Source organism: Lontra canadensis, unplaced genomic scaffold, assembly GCF_010015895.1.
Source record: "Lontra canadensis isolate GAN:19392208 unplaced genomic scaffold, GSC_riverotter_1.0 scaffold143, whole genome shotgun sequence".
Taxonomy (NCBI): domain Eukaryota; kingdom Metazoa; phylum Chordata; class Mammalia; order Carnivora; family Mustelidae; genus Lontra; species Lontra canadensis.
Window position 1 is genome coordinate 1,170,722 of NW_022631137.1, and position 18,148 is coordinate 1,188,869.

General features: G+C 44.2%; 1 protein-coding gene and 1 non-coding gene across 13 annotated transcripts in view; both read right to left on the reverse strand.

The window, feature by feature from the left end:
• The window catches only part of RBFOX1 (RNA binding fox-1 homolog 1), a 2,042,166-nt gene that overhangs the window by 411,690 nt on the left and 1,612,328 nt on the right, over positions 1-18,148 (reverse strand). The gene's annotated exons all lie outside the window — the stretch shown is intronic.
• Positions 9,425-9,571, reverse strand: LOC116858874. Its single transcript, XR_004381030.1, has one exon. It is a non-coding gene; the product is annotated as a U4 spliceosomal RNA (small nuclear RNA).

Here is an 18,148-nt window from a genome sequence, read left to right on the forward strand (position 1 = left end):
TGAAATAACCTCTTCTAGAGAAAGAACCACTCTCCTCTTCCCAAGCCAGCCTATCCTAGATCCACCTAGTAGCCAAGCTCTACCCAGAGGCAGTCTGTTCATGCACGGTGATGTTTGGGGTCCTACAAGCGCTCCGGAGGAAGAAGACTTCTCACCACTGCTCGCACCCTTGTGTGTGCTTCCAATGAACCTACTGTTTGCTGAGAAAGAGAAATGTTGACAAATCCAGGTATGATGACTAGACTTTTCCTTAGTACTGATTGCATTTTCAATGACTGCTGAATAATTCAGGGCACTAAACGCCACGGCATGCTTGCAGTGGCTGAGGAAATTAAAAAAAAAAAAAAAAGAAAAAGAAAGAAAATAAGGTTTCTAAATCACTTCTAAAAATAACTACCAAAAGCCACATAGATATATGACTGGGAAGTTGACTATAATATGCTGCTTTACAAAGGGTAAGCTAGTCCTCGTTCAGAAAGATTGGCTCACAGGATAGTAACTGCCCACACAGATGGGCAACAAGCAAAAAGCAGGATCCCAGTGGTAATGGAATGGGTGCATTCGGGAGCCCCGGACCAGAGAGATATTCTGCCAGATTTTACAACAGGTGAGAGGAAAAGCGGTGTCTGTGTGTGCTCAAGATACAACGGCAAGGGGAAAACTGCTATACTTTTGCATATGGGGCATTCTTCTTTTTCCCTCAAATTGAGTTAAAGCAATATGGTGTTAAACAGAGCCTATTAATCCTGGTTCATCCTGAAAGTGTGGGCTGTCTGGACTTCCCTTCGGAGATCTAAAAATGCACCAAGTGAATATTTGCTTTGACTTTTGAGCTATTAAACATGAGAAAATTAATGCTTAACAGTAGCATTACTTAGGTGTCTAAGATGAAACACAAATAAGAAAATGCTGGAATTTCTGAGATCCTAAAGAGCTGAGCTAAGTCCAGATAGACTGAAGCTGGGATCTTTCTGATCCGAGGAATTATTTAAACAAGATGCCCACGCTTTTAGCTAAATCCCTCTGTCACGAAACCAGCTAAGGTGCAATCCAGAAAACACACTTTTCCTAATGAATATTGCAATTGGTTGTCATTAAGAGAGAACACTCACAGGAGGGCAACGAGACGGTGATCAATATTCATATGGATCCACACTGCCTCATTGATTAATAGCCTTCGACTATAAAAAGTGGAATGGTGATAATAAAGCATTATTTTTCGTGCAGGCTGACACAGGATATTACTTGGATTTAAACTTTTTTTTTTTTAAATTTTGAGCAAGTCTTAATAAATAAATTGCAGGTAAGAAAAAAGAAGGGATGGCTCTCCTGTATCCCTCAACAGGATGTTCTTAATGTCACACGAGGGGGCAGTATAATATTCATCTCAAAAAGGATTGTTCATCCCTAGTCATGGCCGCCTATCAACTCAAAGAGAGAAAACCAGCCCCCTTACTTCCATTACAGCTGTGCCCATTCACTGTATATAAGTGAGAAAGCTAGAAAGGCTCATGGTGTCACAGATTACTGGCTTCTCTTTGGTAGTTTACAGTGTCAACATTGAAGAAATCAAGATCTTCAGTCAAAATGGTTTGCCATATATGTATCTCTATCTGCGCTTTTCAGCTCAGTCGGCCAGATACTGTTCCTTCTGCCCTCCCCCAAATACACTCCCTGCTCCAAGTCAAGACACAGAAAGGCCACTGGGGATGGGAAGGCTGGTTTCTCCACTTTGCTGATCTCGAACAAGTTGCTCACTTTCTGTAAGACCTGTCCCTTAAATGTAAAAGAAAAATCCTTATCCTAGAGGTCTTCTTTCTTCCTGAGCAACACCAACACTTTAAAACACTTCGAAAATACATGAGGTCAAATGAATGTTTATTATTAGTGTGACTATTACTGATGTGTAAATCTGTATGTCTCTTAAAGAACCTTTGCGGCTTTACATCCTTCCTTCCAGGGAAGCATGTCTTGCAGAGAAGAATTCCACCATGACACTTTGACTTGCCTAGCGAAAACTCATTAGATAGTCCCTTTTTTGGACTGCAGCGGTAGAAATAAATTTCTTGGATCCAAGCTATAAAAGCACGTCTACAATAGGTCCCTGAAAACGGAACTGGGAGATGTTCGTGAATAATTCTTAGGAGATATATAAAAATTCTATCCATTAAGTGCTAAAAAATCCATGTACCAAAAATGGGGTGCCCTGATTTTTTTTTATTTTTTTGGAAAGTGAAAATGATTTCGAATGTAGACTGTTACTGGCTTAAGATTTCTCCATTCAGGACAAGATAGTTGGGAGGATTTGGTGAAACAGCAAGTTCGCCTTTTGTGTTGTTGTTGTTTTTTGAATCTAGAAAAGTCCATTTTTATGGGCTTAATATGACCCTGGATACAGTGTCTTTATTCGAGGCTGAAGCCAAGGCTTGGGGCTGGTCTCCCTTCTTCGCTGGGTTTGATGCTTAGTTCAAAGATGGCCTCTTTCCCTCTAACCTTTCACCATCCAAGGAGAGCTCGCTTCCCTTGTGATTTTGCTGGCAAACAGATACAACCCAAACCAAAGGGATTTCTTGTCCTGGCTCACTCTCACACCTCCCTATTGTATGCAAAGTGAACTTGCTGGAAGAGAAACCACTGAAAAGCTAGTTCTTGGGGTTTTTTTTTGGGGGGGGTCCTCAGAAGGGTTACCCTTTACTTGGCCTGGGAAACCCTTGCCTTCCGCACAGGAGGCTTACAGTCCCTTTGCAGGGCACCCCAACTCAGTGGCTGTGACCCATGAATCTGATGAGTGTTGGACAAGAGAGCACACTTGTGAACAGAGCTGAATGCCATGGAAATAAAATAAGTATTCTCATGAAAAAAATTTCCAGGCTGCCTTTTCATGCTAATATCACTCCTTGGGGTTGTTTCGGTTTTGCTGAAAATGAAAAGTATCAAAATAGAATTAAGCACCTTTACATCTATTCTCTCAGGACCAGCAAAGCCAGTCAAGATGGAAATTTGTCCATTGGCTAAACAGTGAGAACAGCTCCCACCAAGCAGTGATTGACTTTTTGGCTAAGCTCAGCAGAAACGAAGCTTGTGGTCAATTAGCTTTTCCCTTAATAGGATTGTGTTGGGCAAAATAAAATAGAGAACGAAGTGGAAGGGGAAACTGTCATTTAATGAATTCCCAGATGTTGTCACGTTTCCCTGAGACATACATCATAAATAAAAGAAGGGTTCAAAGTTCAACGGGCTGCCACCTTGTACTAAAGTCCCATTTCTCGTTGGAAGTGGCAGAGAAACGGCGGCACATCCAGAAGGGATATAAGCATATCCCTTTTACCCATCTGTACTTTAGGGAAAAGCAGGTTTGGTGGCATTTTTAGGATAGGGATGATGATAATAATTATTATTGTTTCCACACCTTGACCTCAATTAATAAGCACTGATTGAGGGCCCCTCACGTACAAGCACTGTGTTAGCCAGAGGACTTGCCTTCGTGAATGAGCTGGGCAAAGAGCAGAAAGCAAGTTAAATTTAAAAATTACAGATAATAATAATAATAAGAGCTTGAAGCAAGTGAGTAGGGTGCCACGGCGATGAATAAAGAAGGGTGGTAGGTTTACAAAGGCTGGTTGGAAAAGGTCTTGGAGGGGACTTCTCAGCTGGGATGGAGCCAGCTTGAGACGAGTCAGAGTCAACGGGATCAGAATGAGAACAGAAGGGGCGAACTCGGTGAGGTTGGCAAGAGCCAGACCTGGAGTATCAGATGAAAGGGCTTGGAATCAATTCTAAGCGAGTGGGGTTTCTGGCTGGGGCAGGAAACAATCCTGTGTGCATTCTGACACGAGCTCTTTGGCTGTGGGGAGAAGAATTTGCTGGAAGCAAGGAGAACAGAGCAGGGAGTGAAGCCCATTGCAGAGGCCCAGAAACGGGGGTGGGGGTGGGGGACAGCAGCCTTGACTGATGTGAAAGGTCTCGCTTTAAAAAAAAAAAATTAACTATTTTATAGTGAACAAGTCAGTATCAGTTGATACATCCACAGTGTTGTACGACCATCGCCACTATCAAGTTCTACAGTATCTCATCATTTCAAAAGAACATGTCATACCCATTAAGCGCTACTCCTCACCGTCCCCATCGAGTCCCCGACAACCACATCTCTGTTTTCAGTTTCCGTGGATCTGCCTATGCTGGATATTTCCTATAAATGGAATCATGCAATGTGTAGCCTGTGCCTGGCTTCCTCTGCTCAGCGCCAGTTCCCTTCTCATGCCTGAGTCATATTCCCGTGCGGCCATTCCCCGCATTGTGTGTACCTGCTCATCCACTGATGGACATTTGGGCCATTTCCCCATTTCAGCCACGGTGAGCAGTGCTGCTACGAACATTCACGTCCATGTCTGTGAGTTCTTGTTTTCAGCTCTTCTGAGTATCAATAGTGGAGTAGAATGGCTGAGTCATGTGGTGATTCTATAATTCTATATTTAACTTTTCAGGAAACTCTCCTTGCCTTTTATAAGTCTGCCTAGGATGAGTATGCTGGGTAAACTGCTTGTTCATAGAAGCCACAGAGTGGTAAACACAGATATTTTCTTCCATCATTACAATGACGAATTCTGTAACACTCCAGTCCTACTGACCACAGCAGCCCATCCCTGACGTACTTTGGTTGCTTTCAGGATGGACACAAGGCCTAGGGAAAACCAACCCTAGTCCTTCTTTCTTGTTTTGCCCAGATATAAAACAAACAAACAAAGAAACAAACATGTCCTAACATTCTGGGTTGTTCTCTGGGCAAGATGGGAGTTTTGCGCCATACTAACCCATATGATCCAGAGAACCATGGGTCTCCCACACTGAATCCTGGAGAGGGAGAGCATGCAAAATACTTTCCAGTCATGAGAGAAAAGACCCCCGATACTCACCGAGCCAGAGTGCTAGCTCCAGCTTCCCAGCCAGTAAATGCAGACGCTGGAACTTGGACAAGGTCCTCTGGACCCCCCAGCTCCAAAGACCAGGACCAGCGGTCTGGTATCAGAGGGTAAAGTTAGTCAGTTTCTCTAAAATGAGGAACTGTCAGTTGTCTAGGAATAAAATGACCTGGTCATAAGATGACTGGTAGTGATTTCTGTTGGGCAAAATCAAACTGATGAAAAGTGTGGAGAAAGTTTAAGTCCGAGGAGCAAAAAAACCCAACAGTGTAAATTCATGCTGGCTGCCATAGGTGACCTTGGGGTCATTTTTAGCTCTAAGTGGCTCTCTCTTTTATACTGAATGCCTGCACTGATTTTTTTAGGAACAAGTTAGAGGATGATCACATCAGAAGCCAGGGGTAGAAAGAACCCAACTCCATCACTTGGTTTGAGAAATAAAACCAACTCAGCTTTCCTCTTCTTCACTGACTGCGGGGTGTCTCTGTCAAGCAGTGTTTCATTACGGTGCTGATCCAGTGCCCCATTACATGGGGTCTGAGAGCCAGGCTGGTAAATCAGTTAACTGTTTCAGCTGCCACAATGGGCCAGAAATGAGGGATGAAGGCGAAAAGACAGACCCTGCCCCAACACACATAGCAGTGATTACTGGCTTCTTTTCTTTCTTTCTTTCTTTCTTTCTTTCTTTCTTTCTTTCTTTCTTTTTTTTTGGGGGGGGGGGGCTTTCCTACTAGACCATGTACCCCATGAGAGCTGGTATTGTGTTTGGTTTTGCTTACCATTATCTCCCAAGTGGCTCACCCAGTGACTGGCACATAGTAGATGCCCAATTAACATAATAGTGAAATGAGTAAACAAATGAATGGAGGAGAAAAAAGAGGGTAAAAATAGGTATTTCCTTTCATTTCCACTTCCTCAGGCCCACCCCTCCTCCCTCCCTCCTTCCTTCCCTCTTACCTTCCTTCCTTCCTTTCTCTTCCCATGACATGGATATTTTCATCTATCAATTTCTGAATAATGGAGTTACCATACAGGGAAATGTAAGCAGGCCACCTCCGTACGTCCTCTATAGAACAAGGTCCAATACATCATTATCTTTAAGGTTAATGTGAAGAAAGCCTAGTAGTTCCATTTCATTTTTTTAAGGAAATTTGGGCCATCTCAGGGACTCACCAGCTTAGGGGGAACAGGTATGCCTTTATGAAATACTTTACTGTCTTGCAGAGGATTGTAGTGAATTATTGGGACACTGCAAGGTTTAAGACTGATGCTTTCTGAAGCATGAAAGAAGTATCTGTAGCTTTTCCTTTTTATGTTTAAATTACTTTGCTTCTTACTTGACTACTTTTTCTGACCTTTTAGAGTGCTGCCTTCTTTCTATTTCTCCTTGAGTTCCTTAACCATTTTTAAAAGTAGTTTAGATACACGTCTTATGAGTTCTTCTTTCTTAGCCTTCTGTCCTCATCCTTTCAGCTCATCCTCTCCTTACCTGACCCTTCCACATAAAACCTTGCAATATTATTATGCTCTTTGCCCCACTCCATCCATCTTCTTCTTTTTCTCACAATGCGATAGATAATGTGAAGCTACGGATCTATAAAACACTCACTTCTCATTTTCAAGTGAACACGAAGTTATGACCAAAGGGTTCTGTTTGTAATCCATTTTCCCCCAAAATGAATGTAACGGGAAACTTGGTCAAATCCACTTAACCTCTTGCACATTTCACCTTGGGATTAATGTTCTTCATGTTGTCCTGCACTGAGCTTTGACAGGATAGAGTGAGCCAAGAAGGTACAGAGAAAAGAGAAGCAAAACTCATCTGAACCAAGTCTCTAGTACTTTACAGCTGTGTGGCCATGGGCAAATTACTTGACATCTCAGTTTCCACGCTCCCAATCTGTACAGTTTGGTTGACGTCACCCATCTCCAGGAGTCACTGAGGAAATTAAATTAAATGATGACACCTATTTAGAACTACCGCGTAATGGATACTCAAGTTATGAAAGCCATAATGATGATTTAGGCTTTTAATCAGCAAACATTTATTGAACTTGTTTGATAATGGCAGAGGGAGGAGGAAATGAAAAAGAGCCCTTGATTTCCTTTCTCATATGTGAGTTACAATCACTACAGTTTTTGCATTTTATCTTGGGGACAAATATAACCTTCAGCTCTGACCAATAGTAAATTCTTTTATCCATTCAACGAATACTGGGAGTCCATTCTGTGTTCACAAAACAATGAGCGAAATCAGGCATGAGACCAGATCTCATGGCACTCGTCTGTGCTATGTTTCTAGAAAGCAGTGGTTCTCAACCAGGCAAATTTTCCCATCGGTCAATGTTAGGAGAAGGGTTAGTTGTCACAACTGGTTGCCATTGGCATCTAATGGGCTGAGGCCAGGGATACTGTTAAGCCTCTACCGTGCTCAGGAGGGCCCCACAACAAAGAACAGTTTGACTGTGGAGAAACCCTGCTTTAAGGGAAGGGATAAAGATGAGATAATCCACCATTAAGGCAAGGAGTAAAAACAGCCAAGGCAGACTTCATCACCGCTTTGGGCTCTCTCCGACCCTAAGCTGCAATCGTGAGATTAGGATTTCCTGTAACTGCCATAGGAAGGCAAGTGTTCCTGGGTGCTACAGTTAACTGGTACGGCTCAGCCCAGAGGCAGGGGGATGGACCAGATGCTCACTTCAGGGCCCGTCTTGGCCTCCTGCTGCAATGGCTGGCCTGGGGACGCTGGGGCGTGCAGCTGGCATCCATGGCTTTGCATTACAGTCCATGCTTTCGGGCTCCAAAAGCTGCCACTAGGGAAGCCACTGCGTTTGAGGAGCTGCAGAAGCAGCACTTCAGTAGAGATAGTTAGATAAATAATCCTGAATAAAATTGCATATTTTCAAGTGCTTTATTAATACGGTTGGGTAGAGAGCATGCTAAATTCCTACATTGCGGAGATGGAGGCTACGAGAAGAGGATTAGGCGCAGAGCTAAATGAGAGGGGGCAGGGGAAGGAAAGGACAAGGCAAAGGCAAATTGCTCCCTTTTGTGTGTGTGTGTGTGTGAGAGAGAGAGAGAGAGAGAGACACGCAGTGAGGAAAGATACAGATACATGAATACAGAACACTCGCTATGCTTTGTAGCGGTTCGGGGGAATGGAGGACGCACTGCGGAGGCCACCGTGTATGTGAGTGAAGTGGCATGATACTCTTACACCAGGATTTGGAAACTCAAGTGTCCCCAGTGCTGAACGGATCCCGTAAATGACTAAAGCTGGCCAGGTGACAACTTTGGAGGGAATGCAGGAAAAAATGCATTGCCAGAGGGGATGACAATATCTTAACTCTGGTCATATACCTTGTAGCGGGTGGGAGAAGCCAGAAATTCATATTTTCACATGAACTGTTACCTGCTCTCTCTCTCTCTCTCTCTCTCTCTCTCACACACACACACACACACACACACAGAAGCTCACACATAAGCACCACGTGAGAAAACAAGGACCATATCTGAAAGTTGTAAAGTCTTCCTGCCTTGTGACCCTCGAAGTTTAGAATCGCCCTCTTGAATTTTCTTTTAATGACATATGTGTTCCCTTATTCATTTTCAGAGGTTTCCTATACACAGGAACATAGGTTCTGAAGTGAGCTGGGAGTCCACACAGTGTTCCTGGTTAGCTATGACCTCAGACCCATTGCTGAGTTCCCCCATGCTGCCTTTTCTGGCTTGGGAGTTTGACTCTGGACAATCTACTTAACAGAGTGGTTAGGAACAGAAAATAAGCTAACTGTGTAAGCACTTAGCATTGTTCTAGCACCAGACAGAGCTACCAGATGTTGGCTCCTTTCTCCCCAAGGAGATGTAGTTGAAAGCAGTTGTTATGACAGGCAAGAGAAAAATCCAGAATTCTGTCCACAGAATGTACATGCAGGCAGGTGGAAGGTCAATACAGGTTGCCCCCTTACAATTCTTTCTATCTGATTCCCTTAACTGAGGCCCTACAGTGGACTCATGTCCCCCTACATCTGCCAATAATTCCTTTCCCCTTCCAATAAGAGTAACTTTTTTTTTATAAAGAAAATCTCCTTCTCCAGCTCTAGTTTTATAAACTATAGTACAGAAATTATCATTCATACCGGAGCCAAACCTGTCTAATCAGTATATTCCATGTTTCAGACCAGAATAATTGTTTCAAGGAGGGTATGAGATACATGAGATGCATCTCTGTGATGTTGCCTTATACGATTCAGAAAGATGTACTCCTCGATGCTGGTGTTGATAAAATGATAAGGTCTAAGGCCAGAGTTGCAGGTGGACATCTTGCCACCATTTAGGAAGAATGTTCCATGGAAAGAAGTCAGCATCAAGAGAAGCAGAGCCTAGAGATAATTTAAGGCATATTCCTAAGGCCGTCCTCATTTGGTCACCTTGATCCAGCCATACCTGAAACCCATTTTGGAACATAAAATTCACAGTTTTAAAAGTACAACGTGTTGCACTTTTGACTAAAGGCAGTTCTATTTGGATTTCTGTCATTCATAGAGAGTTTGGAGAACAAAGAACCACTCCAGCATAGTTATCTTTTCAATTAGCAATAATCGCGCCTCGGATAAACCTCATTGGCTACGATACTGCCACTGCGCAAAGCTAGCATAGTTATCTTTTAATGCAAGGCTAAATCCCATTGTTTCATATGGTTTGTGGAAGGGAGACAATCTGCAAACTTCCATGTAGATTCATACTTTCTACTTTTTCCACAGTATGACAGATAAGCTAAGTGCGTGCCTTTGGAGAAATATAGTTGGCAATACAGCTATTTCCTCTACTACCTAGGGCCTTTGAACAAGTTACTCACAATTTCCTTATCTATATAAAAGGTAAACGATCATCTTCTTTATAGGGTCATTTTGAGGACCAAACAAGATTTTTTGGAATTCTGGGATATCAGTCACTACTCTTACTACTCTTCATGCCTACTATTTCTGGAACAGTTTAAAGATTTTATTTATTTATTTGAGAGAGAGAGTGCATGTGCACACATGCACAAGTTGGGAAAGGGCCAGAGTGGGAGGGAAAGGGAAAGCAAGAAGCAGAGAAGCTCAAGCAGTCTCCCCGCTGAACATGGAGCCGGACACGTGACTTGATCTCACAATCCTGAGATCACGACCTGAGCCAAAAACCGAAAGTCAGACACTTAACCAACTGAGCCACCCAGGTGCCCCTATTTCTAGAACAAGTTAAAGAGAAGTATATCCCACAATGTTTTGACCTAGTGCCTCACATACAGCAGGTGCCCAACAAAACAGACTATCATCATCATCACTCTCCTCACCACTGACTTCTAGGGCAGTGCTTCTCTAACTCAAAGTGCACTGCATTACCTAGGGATCATGTTACATTTCAGATTCTGATTCGGTGTGTGTGGGAGGGGTCCTGAAATTCTTCATTGCTGGCCATTCCCCAAGTGATGCTGGTGGTGCTGAGCTTTGGGGTAGTCCTTGAACAACGAGGACACAGGACACACAAAGCCAGGGTAGCCCCAAAATGAGAATCTTAATCGACTATAGGATATTCATGGTTCTTCCAAAACAAAACTTATTTGACCCTCCTATTTAATTTTAACCAAATAAACATCTCTATTTGGAAACATGATCTCCACCCCATCCCAGCACACGCTCCACTGAAAATCTAAAGCTCGAACATCCGGATGTCCAGACTTCTCCTATACCAGTTACATGCGAAGCTCTCAGGATGGGGTCCAGGCAGTGATAATTTTTAGCTCTATAATTTGAAGGTGAGACTGAGACTCACCAGACTAGAGGGTCCCAAAGAGGGACATCATAGCGACTCCAAGAAATCCCCATGGGCAGAATTCAAATAGCACCAGGGCCGCTGATAACTTTCGATAGAGTGAGTATATTGACATGAAACCACAAGACTCGACTACTAACATTCAGAGAGACATAGTCCAAAATTTTTGCTTAAACTAAGACCAACATAAGTCACTTTATAATTGGAATATTAGCATTACACATTAAGCCTCTTCTTTAACTGAGCTTTTTTTTTTTTTTTAAGAAAAGGAGGGAGTCAGGGGAGAACATGTTATTTGAAAATATAGTTTCTGTAAAACCTAGAACAATCAGCCTAAGAAACCAGTAATTTCATTCCAATCGTCTAAATTTTAAAACTATATATTAATAATATATTTTTCTTATGTACTTATAATTCCTATTATTTCAGAAAGTGCATAAGGCATATAAGATGGCATATCCCTATCCTGGTATATGTCCACTGCAACTCAGTACATTTAACCTATAAGGTGTGCTAACCAACCAGCCATGAGAGATATATGGATTTTAATAAAGAAATTGCTACTTCTAGAAAGAAAATAAAGTGCTCATTTAGTTTAGGAAGTATCCACATTTCTATCAGACCAAAAAAAAAATAAATTACCAGGGACCAGTGCTCTGCTTCTATGCGCCTTGCTCATTTCCTTCCACACCGAAGGCTCCACTGAGGACAGAAATTGTATATTCTGCCCTTCCATTTGCCCCATAACATCCAGCCCTATATGGGATTCAGTATTTCTGTGGCTCCTTGCCATGAGACACAGAAATGAATAGCAAAACCTGAAAGATCACAGTTTGGGACTCAGCTAACCTGAATGGACGCTTGAACTCCTGCACAATTCTTGGCCAAGTGAACTCACCTGTAAAATGGGAGTTCCACTAAGTGTCTCCCACAGGTAAAGCTCTGGAGCATAAGCTATCCTGTTATGTTCTTAACATTACCAGTGCTCATTTATCATGAGCAAATGAAAAAGACTCTTGATCTTGGTTTCTCTTTTCAGGTCTATCGATGGAACCCACCATGGACACCCATCAGATCCTGAAGCGTTCTCTGCTACTGACTGTCAAACTCCGGGCTCACAGAAAAATCCTGCGCCCTGTTCTGAGAAGGAGAGGCACCACGTGGTTTCACCTGACCCTGTGAAGCTTCCCCTGGAGGTCTTCCCTCCTCATTACTCTAATCTCAGACTTGCATTCTTAGGCTGACCCAGCCATTAACGATAACCTTCTTGGTCCTGCCCAACCCGCCCTGCGCTCCAGCCTCTAACCCTCATAGATGCAAGTGACCTGGCCTCATCCAGTCCAGAAGCTAACCTCTCCGGTGGCTGCTGACATCGGAACAGAAATCTGTCCTTCAATCAGGCTTTAACCCACAAGTCTGGGAAGAAGAATGGAGCGTGGGCCAGACGAGCTTGGCCATAGTGGAAAGCAGTCTCCCCTGAGTAAGGGGGGACCCTCACAGAAAGAAATTTACCATGAATGAGAAGTCTGGTTGGGCAAAGCTAAGTGAGTGAGGATCCTGGACAAAGACCCTTTTCTGTAAGCCATTGAAGAACGCCTCTACCCGGAACGTGGCCATCCTTCACGGTGAATGCCCTGGAGAGCTGCTTGGAGCTGCACTGCTCCCTGCTTCTGACCTGAATCACAGCTGCCGTGGCGCACACTCTGTGTCAGACACTGGGCTAACCCTGACACATTATCTCATTTAATCAGCACGACAACCCGATGAGGAAGAAAGGCTGACAAGTGCTAAGGAGGGTGTAAAAAGCACACAGTTCACAAGCAGCAGTGGGCAGATTTGAACTCGGGTGCCCAGATGCATGGCTGCTGTGGGTGCTGCCTCCCTCCCTTCCCTGGGTCCCATTATCCCAAGAGCTTTAGCAAGCATTATGTTGTCACTTTCTTGCCCTGCCAACGTTTCAAGGGGCACAACTCATTCTGACAGAACTCTGGGTCGCCACAAGCCCTAAACAGTTCTGTAAGAATGAATGAGAAAACCCTCATTGCTGAGGAATGTATTAATAATAGGGACTGACACAGACACTACCTGCACAGCCAACCTGAGACTTGGCACGTTAGGGCTGTTTGCCTGTCAGACAGCGCTGTAACTTCAACGGCTGAAACTCACTGCATTCATGGAAAATAAACAAGAGCAAAGAGGAATGTGAGTCCCCTTCTGGGCCACCTCCCCTCTGCTCTGGTCATTTCTGCGGCCCTCTCTTGCTTCCGGCTGAGCTTCTGAAACGAGGCATCTTTTTTTAGCCGGAAAATTCACCACCGCCTTTCATAACATCAGCTGGAAAGAGTGACATGCAGTATTCAAAACCTGGCTTTGTGTCTTCATGAGGAAATTTTAAATGACTGATAGGCTGGCTAATAATGGTAAAAAAATAAAATGCCGTCTCTCCATTTTCCCAGCAGGAGAGAAACCCAGGGCTTAGATAGCTCTTCTGAAGTGCATGGCTTTCTACCCATTTTCTGGCTGGGCACACCGAGACATCAGTTCCTGGGCGTTGTGAAGACAAATCTGGAGATAAATCGGGAATTCCTCTGAGAAGAGAAATCAATTTTTTTCAGCGTGTCTGCTTTCTGGGGTCTCACTTCGGAGAGATGTGACCATTATGGTAGGGTAACAAACTTCGATGAGCAGTGAATAACCATGCTAAAATTTTAAAGTGTGTGTGCGGGGTGAAGGGCAATGCAGAAAAAACAAAAAAAAAAAAAAAAGAGCCAGAAGCTAGAATTCCCCTTTTATAATTTGGCCACCTTGCCTTCTGAGACCTGCCTGGTGGTCATGTCTTTTTCTGACAATTTCCAAACTACTTCTTGGACCCTTATAATGTGCAAAGCAGCTGTTTGGGGTCACACTCCCTAAAAAGGCAAAGGTAGTTTTTTACACAGATATCTAAATAGGAGCCACAATATAAAATGCAACAATCAAATCAAACCTCAACTAGTCACAACCATTCTGGCCTTACCTTTCAGCACACGGTGAACACATACCTCCCAGTCCAAAAACAAACCCAGTAAACCAAGCTCTTCATGGCTGGGACTGTAGAACAATGGGATGTTCTCTTAGCTGGAGAGCTATCGTTTTATCAGTCTGCGATATGCAAACTCATTTAGATTCCCTGAGCGCACATCCAATAAAACAGTCCCAGAAGTATACTGCATCCTGACAGACAGAAAGCAGTATGGGATATCGATGTTCTTAGAGATCAGAAGATCATGGGGCTATGGGATGCCCGTGAAGCATGCTGATTCTAGGGATACTCCTGATATAAGACGATCAAAGTGGGTTTGGGAATTCCACTTTGGGATGCTAAGACCAGCCTCCAAGATGATCGCGAGACAGGTCCAGAGACCACAATCTGAACCATACTGCCACAATCATTTACAGAGCAGACAGCTGAAAAGCATGGGGAACAGTTCTCAACCGGAAGGAAGATGAAGCCATCGTACCTGAAAGTATGTAACTGAAAATGGTGTGTCTTCCAAGAGACACGTCAACATTAGGGTCACAGCCACCGTGGGCCCATAAAACAGAATACACACGTGGTGAAATCTTAGAATTTGGGATCACCATGCCTTCTCTAATGTTCTTATGCATTGCTCTTTATTTGAGCATCAACAGCTCGAGCTGTTGGCCTGTGTTGCATACACGGTACACAGTTTGACAATGACAGCACGCTCAGTGTGGTGAGATGCCAGAGCCACTAGAGATGGCCAGGAAAGGAAGCCCACTGAGGGGCGCCTTATTGAGTCTTTTCTCTCTTGCCCACATCACAGCAAGCTTTCCACTCACGCCAACAATTTCCTTCCTGCACTTTTGCTGTTATGGTTGCTGGGAGCAGGGAGTTGCGGGTTCTGCAGAACTGTTGAGTTTTATTGGCCTGCCATATATAATTGAGCTCTCTTGGGTCAAATACGTGAATGAAGAGACTCCACTGTAGGCACTTCGTAAAATAAAGCTTAATTGGACCAGATACACCACATTAACAAAGACCAACCAAACACAGAATTTTAAAAATTCCTAAAATAGGGGCACCTGGGTGGTTCAGCTGGTGAAGCATCTGCCTTCACCTCAGGTCATGATCCTGGGGTCCTAGGATGGAGCCCCACATCGGGCTCCCTGCTCAGCGGGGAGTCTTCTCCCACTCCCTCTATCCCACCCCCCCAACTTGTGTTTCCTCTCTCTCACTCATTCTCTCTCAAATCCATGATATAATCTAAAAAAAAGAAAAAAAGAAAAATTTCTAAAATAGCTCCTAAAACCTATCGTATTTCTATTTTCTGATCGAATGAATTTTGCCTTGCTCAGAAAACCCTCTCGGTACAAATGCACGCACTCTTTCAGAAACCTTAAGAAACCCTTCGGTGGAAGGTCATGTTTTAATCTTATGAGCACAGAAAAATAATTAAATTATCCATCTGGCTTTCTGGAAGGGATGGAATGGTTCCGACGCCACTTCTGGAACTCCTCTTCCTTCCCCTTCCAGGGTGTGCACGGGGCAGGGATCCACAGGTGAGGAGCCTGTATTGCTCTGAGTTTGACAAAGACAATCCCATCAGCGGGAAAAACCCACCACAGTATTCATTCTGGAATGACAAAGTCTCCTATTTTCCCGGCACTACGAAATGCCCAGTCTATCATATTTGTTTCTGACTGCACATTACATCCTTTAACATACCTAACAGTTACTTTCAGGGGAAAATACATTTATAAATGAGCATGGTTGCAGCACCCGACAGTCCCTTTTACCCCGCAAACTTTTAACTATGCTCATCAATTACTCTTAACGGTGCAAAGAGTTGGCAGTGTTTACCCACCATCCTTTCTGAGTTATTCAGCTCGATCTTGTGGCTCATTAAAAGCATCTCTATTTATTTTGCTGTGTGTTACAGTCCTTAACTTTGGCACAACACGCCAAAAGAAAGCCCATTTTACTTTTCCCTGTGGTGTTAATTGGTAGAGCACGCTGCCTGCCTCTTCATTAATTATGTCAATGCCTATGAAACTTCCATTTTCATGGGGGTGAATTAACAAGGCTTCTCTGAACAGGGCTGACAAAAAGCCAGCCCGACTGCCTGTGACGATGGGGATAATGAAGGCTGCTGGTGGTCAATGCCATGTTCGGTTGCAAAAGCTCGCTTTGTCTGGCCCCAGAGCCCTCTCTCCCTCTCCTTCTCTTGTGACCACCAGCAGGAAAGAGGCACTTTTGTGAAGCTAGGGACAGCAGCTCTGCTAGGAACAGCCCAGACGCCCTCCAGACCCCAGACATAGGACTGCGCTGCACACATACTCCCAGCATGGGGCTGACTGAGGCAGGGGACGTGGGCCAGTTCAAACCCACCAAATGCAGCCGCGGCTTCTGATGCTTCCAGACAGGTTCCTGATTACCTCACTGCAGGGGAAGCGAGAAAATAAAAGGCCATCCCTGCTGAAAACTCCCTTTTTATTTTATTTTTTTAAAATCACTCTGAGAGATGACTTGCGAAAGGCTTGCAGCTAGGTAGGAGCAAAAGAAACACAGACATGCACTGCGTAACCCTAAAAACCTTGAGCCAAATCACATTCTCAGGTTAACAAAACTGTTCTTTTATTTTTGCTTACTTCTCTTCTCAATTACAGTGAAGGTTGGTAAAAGAGTGACACCTAGTTACTGTTTTACTATTTTCTCTCTCAAACATGCAACCTCATCCCAAAACTCCCTGAGCGGGATCCAATACAGATTTCAGTCTCGCTCTCTCTCTCTCTCTGGCTTCCTCGCTTTCCAACTATGTCATTTTCAACCCTCTTTCAATCTCCATCCATGTGTCTTGTGTGACACTCATATTGAAGGGGGATGAGAGAAAGAAACGTACATGGAGGAAGGCCTAGGTAGACTGTATGTTTTAACTGCTACGCCCAACACATCTTCAGAAGGTAGAGGATGGTGATTTGCAGAGGATTTAGCCGGAATCATGAAGAAAAAAGAAAACATAAGGCTTAAGCTGACTTCCCAACTCCTTGGGGGGGAAAAAAAAAAATCACAGGGTTAGAAAAATCAGTGAGATGGAGTGAGGCCTGGCCCCTGAAGAGCGGAGCTGTGGTCAGGTGCACGTGCACCCCAGCACCCCCACACCAACATATATATGCAGACACCAACATGTACACAAAACATGCATTTGCATATGTGCCTGCCAACACTCACTCATACATAAAGACATACAAACGGACGTGCACACACAGTGGCGATAGAGGAGGCAGACTGGAGACTATGGGAGAGTGTCAGATGAGCTATCCAAGATGCCCAGACCTTGAGTATTAGGGAGTTCTCTCTGATATTACGTTGCAGTCTTTCTGCTGCACGTAAACCTTCTTCTCAGAAGAAAGTGATCAGCTACTGTCCACCGAATGCTGCTTCCCACGGCTGAGGAACGGGTCTGCATTTGCTCTTTAAAGCTAAGCCCTTGGTTTTACTCTTACAATGAGCTGCCTCAGGGCCCTGTGTACGCCAAGCGTGGCAGATGTAGGGTTGGGAGACAAGTGGAGGACAGGTTCCAAACACCAGAAAATGCCGGTTCTGAGTATTTATCGTTTGCTTTTGGCCAGAAATCTGGTTGTACTTTCACCCACCGAGGACACATCCCTGAATCCTCTCAGTCTTAGTTTTCATATATAAGAAAGTAATGACTCTACCACGGGCTTACTGAAGAGAATGAATAAATGACTAGGGCACGGGAAAAATTAAATAATTATTTGTGGAAAACGAAGTGTCGTCAGCGACGACCCCCTAAAGATTTTGCCCCGATGGAAAGGGAATGGTTCTGAAGAGTGCGGGTCTACGGAATGCTAATTATGTACGAGATGCGAGGCTCTCAACCCGGTACTCACACCCTTACAAGCCATTATCACCAGGACCCCTGCGGTAGATGCTGTTGTGCTTCCCATTTTATAGAGAAGAAAACTGAGGCTTAGAGGAATCGTACGGCCGGCGGAGTTTTTGCCGGTAGTAGCTGGAACAGCCCAGATTTAGTGATGCTCCTAACGACGGGCAGAGAGTGGCGTGAGTCACACTGCCAAGGAGCGGAAAAACCCAAATGTGTAGCAGGTGTTCCCAGATGAATAGAATATGCTATATCCACACGACAGAATGTTCTAGAGCAATACCTGCCCCAACGCAGGTGAGCCTGGCAAATGTGATGCTAAGGGAAAGCAACCAGACACGAAAAGCCACCTAGTGTGTGATTCCATTTGCCCGAAATGCCCAGAACAGGCGGACCTGTAGAGGCAGACCGTGGATTCGTGGTTGCCGACGGTCGAGGGGAGGGGTCAATGAAGGCTGGTATGTTCGAGGGTGTTTTGGGATGGGGAAAATGTCCTCCCCGCCACCA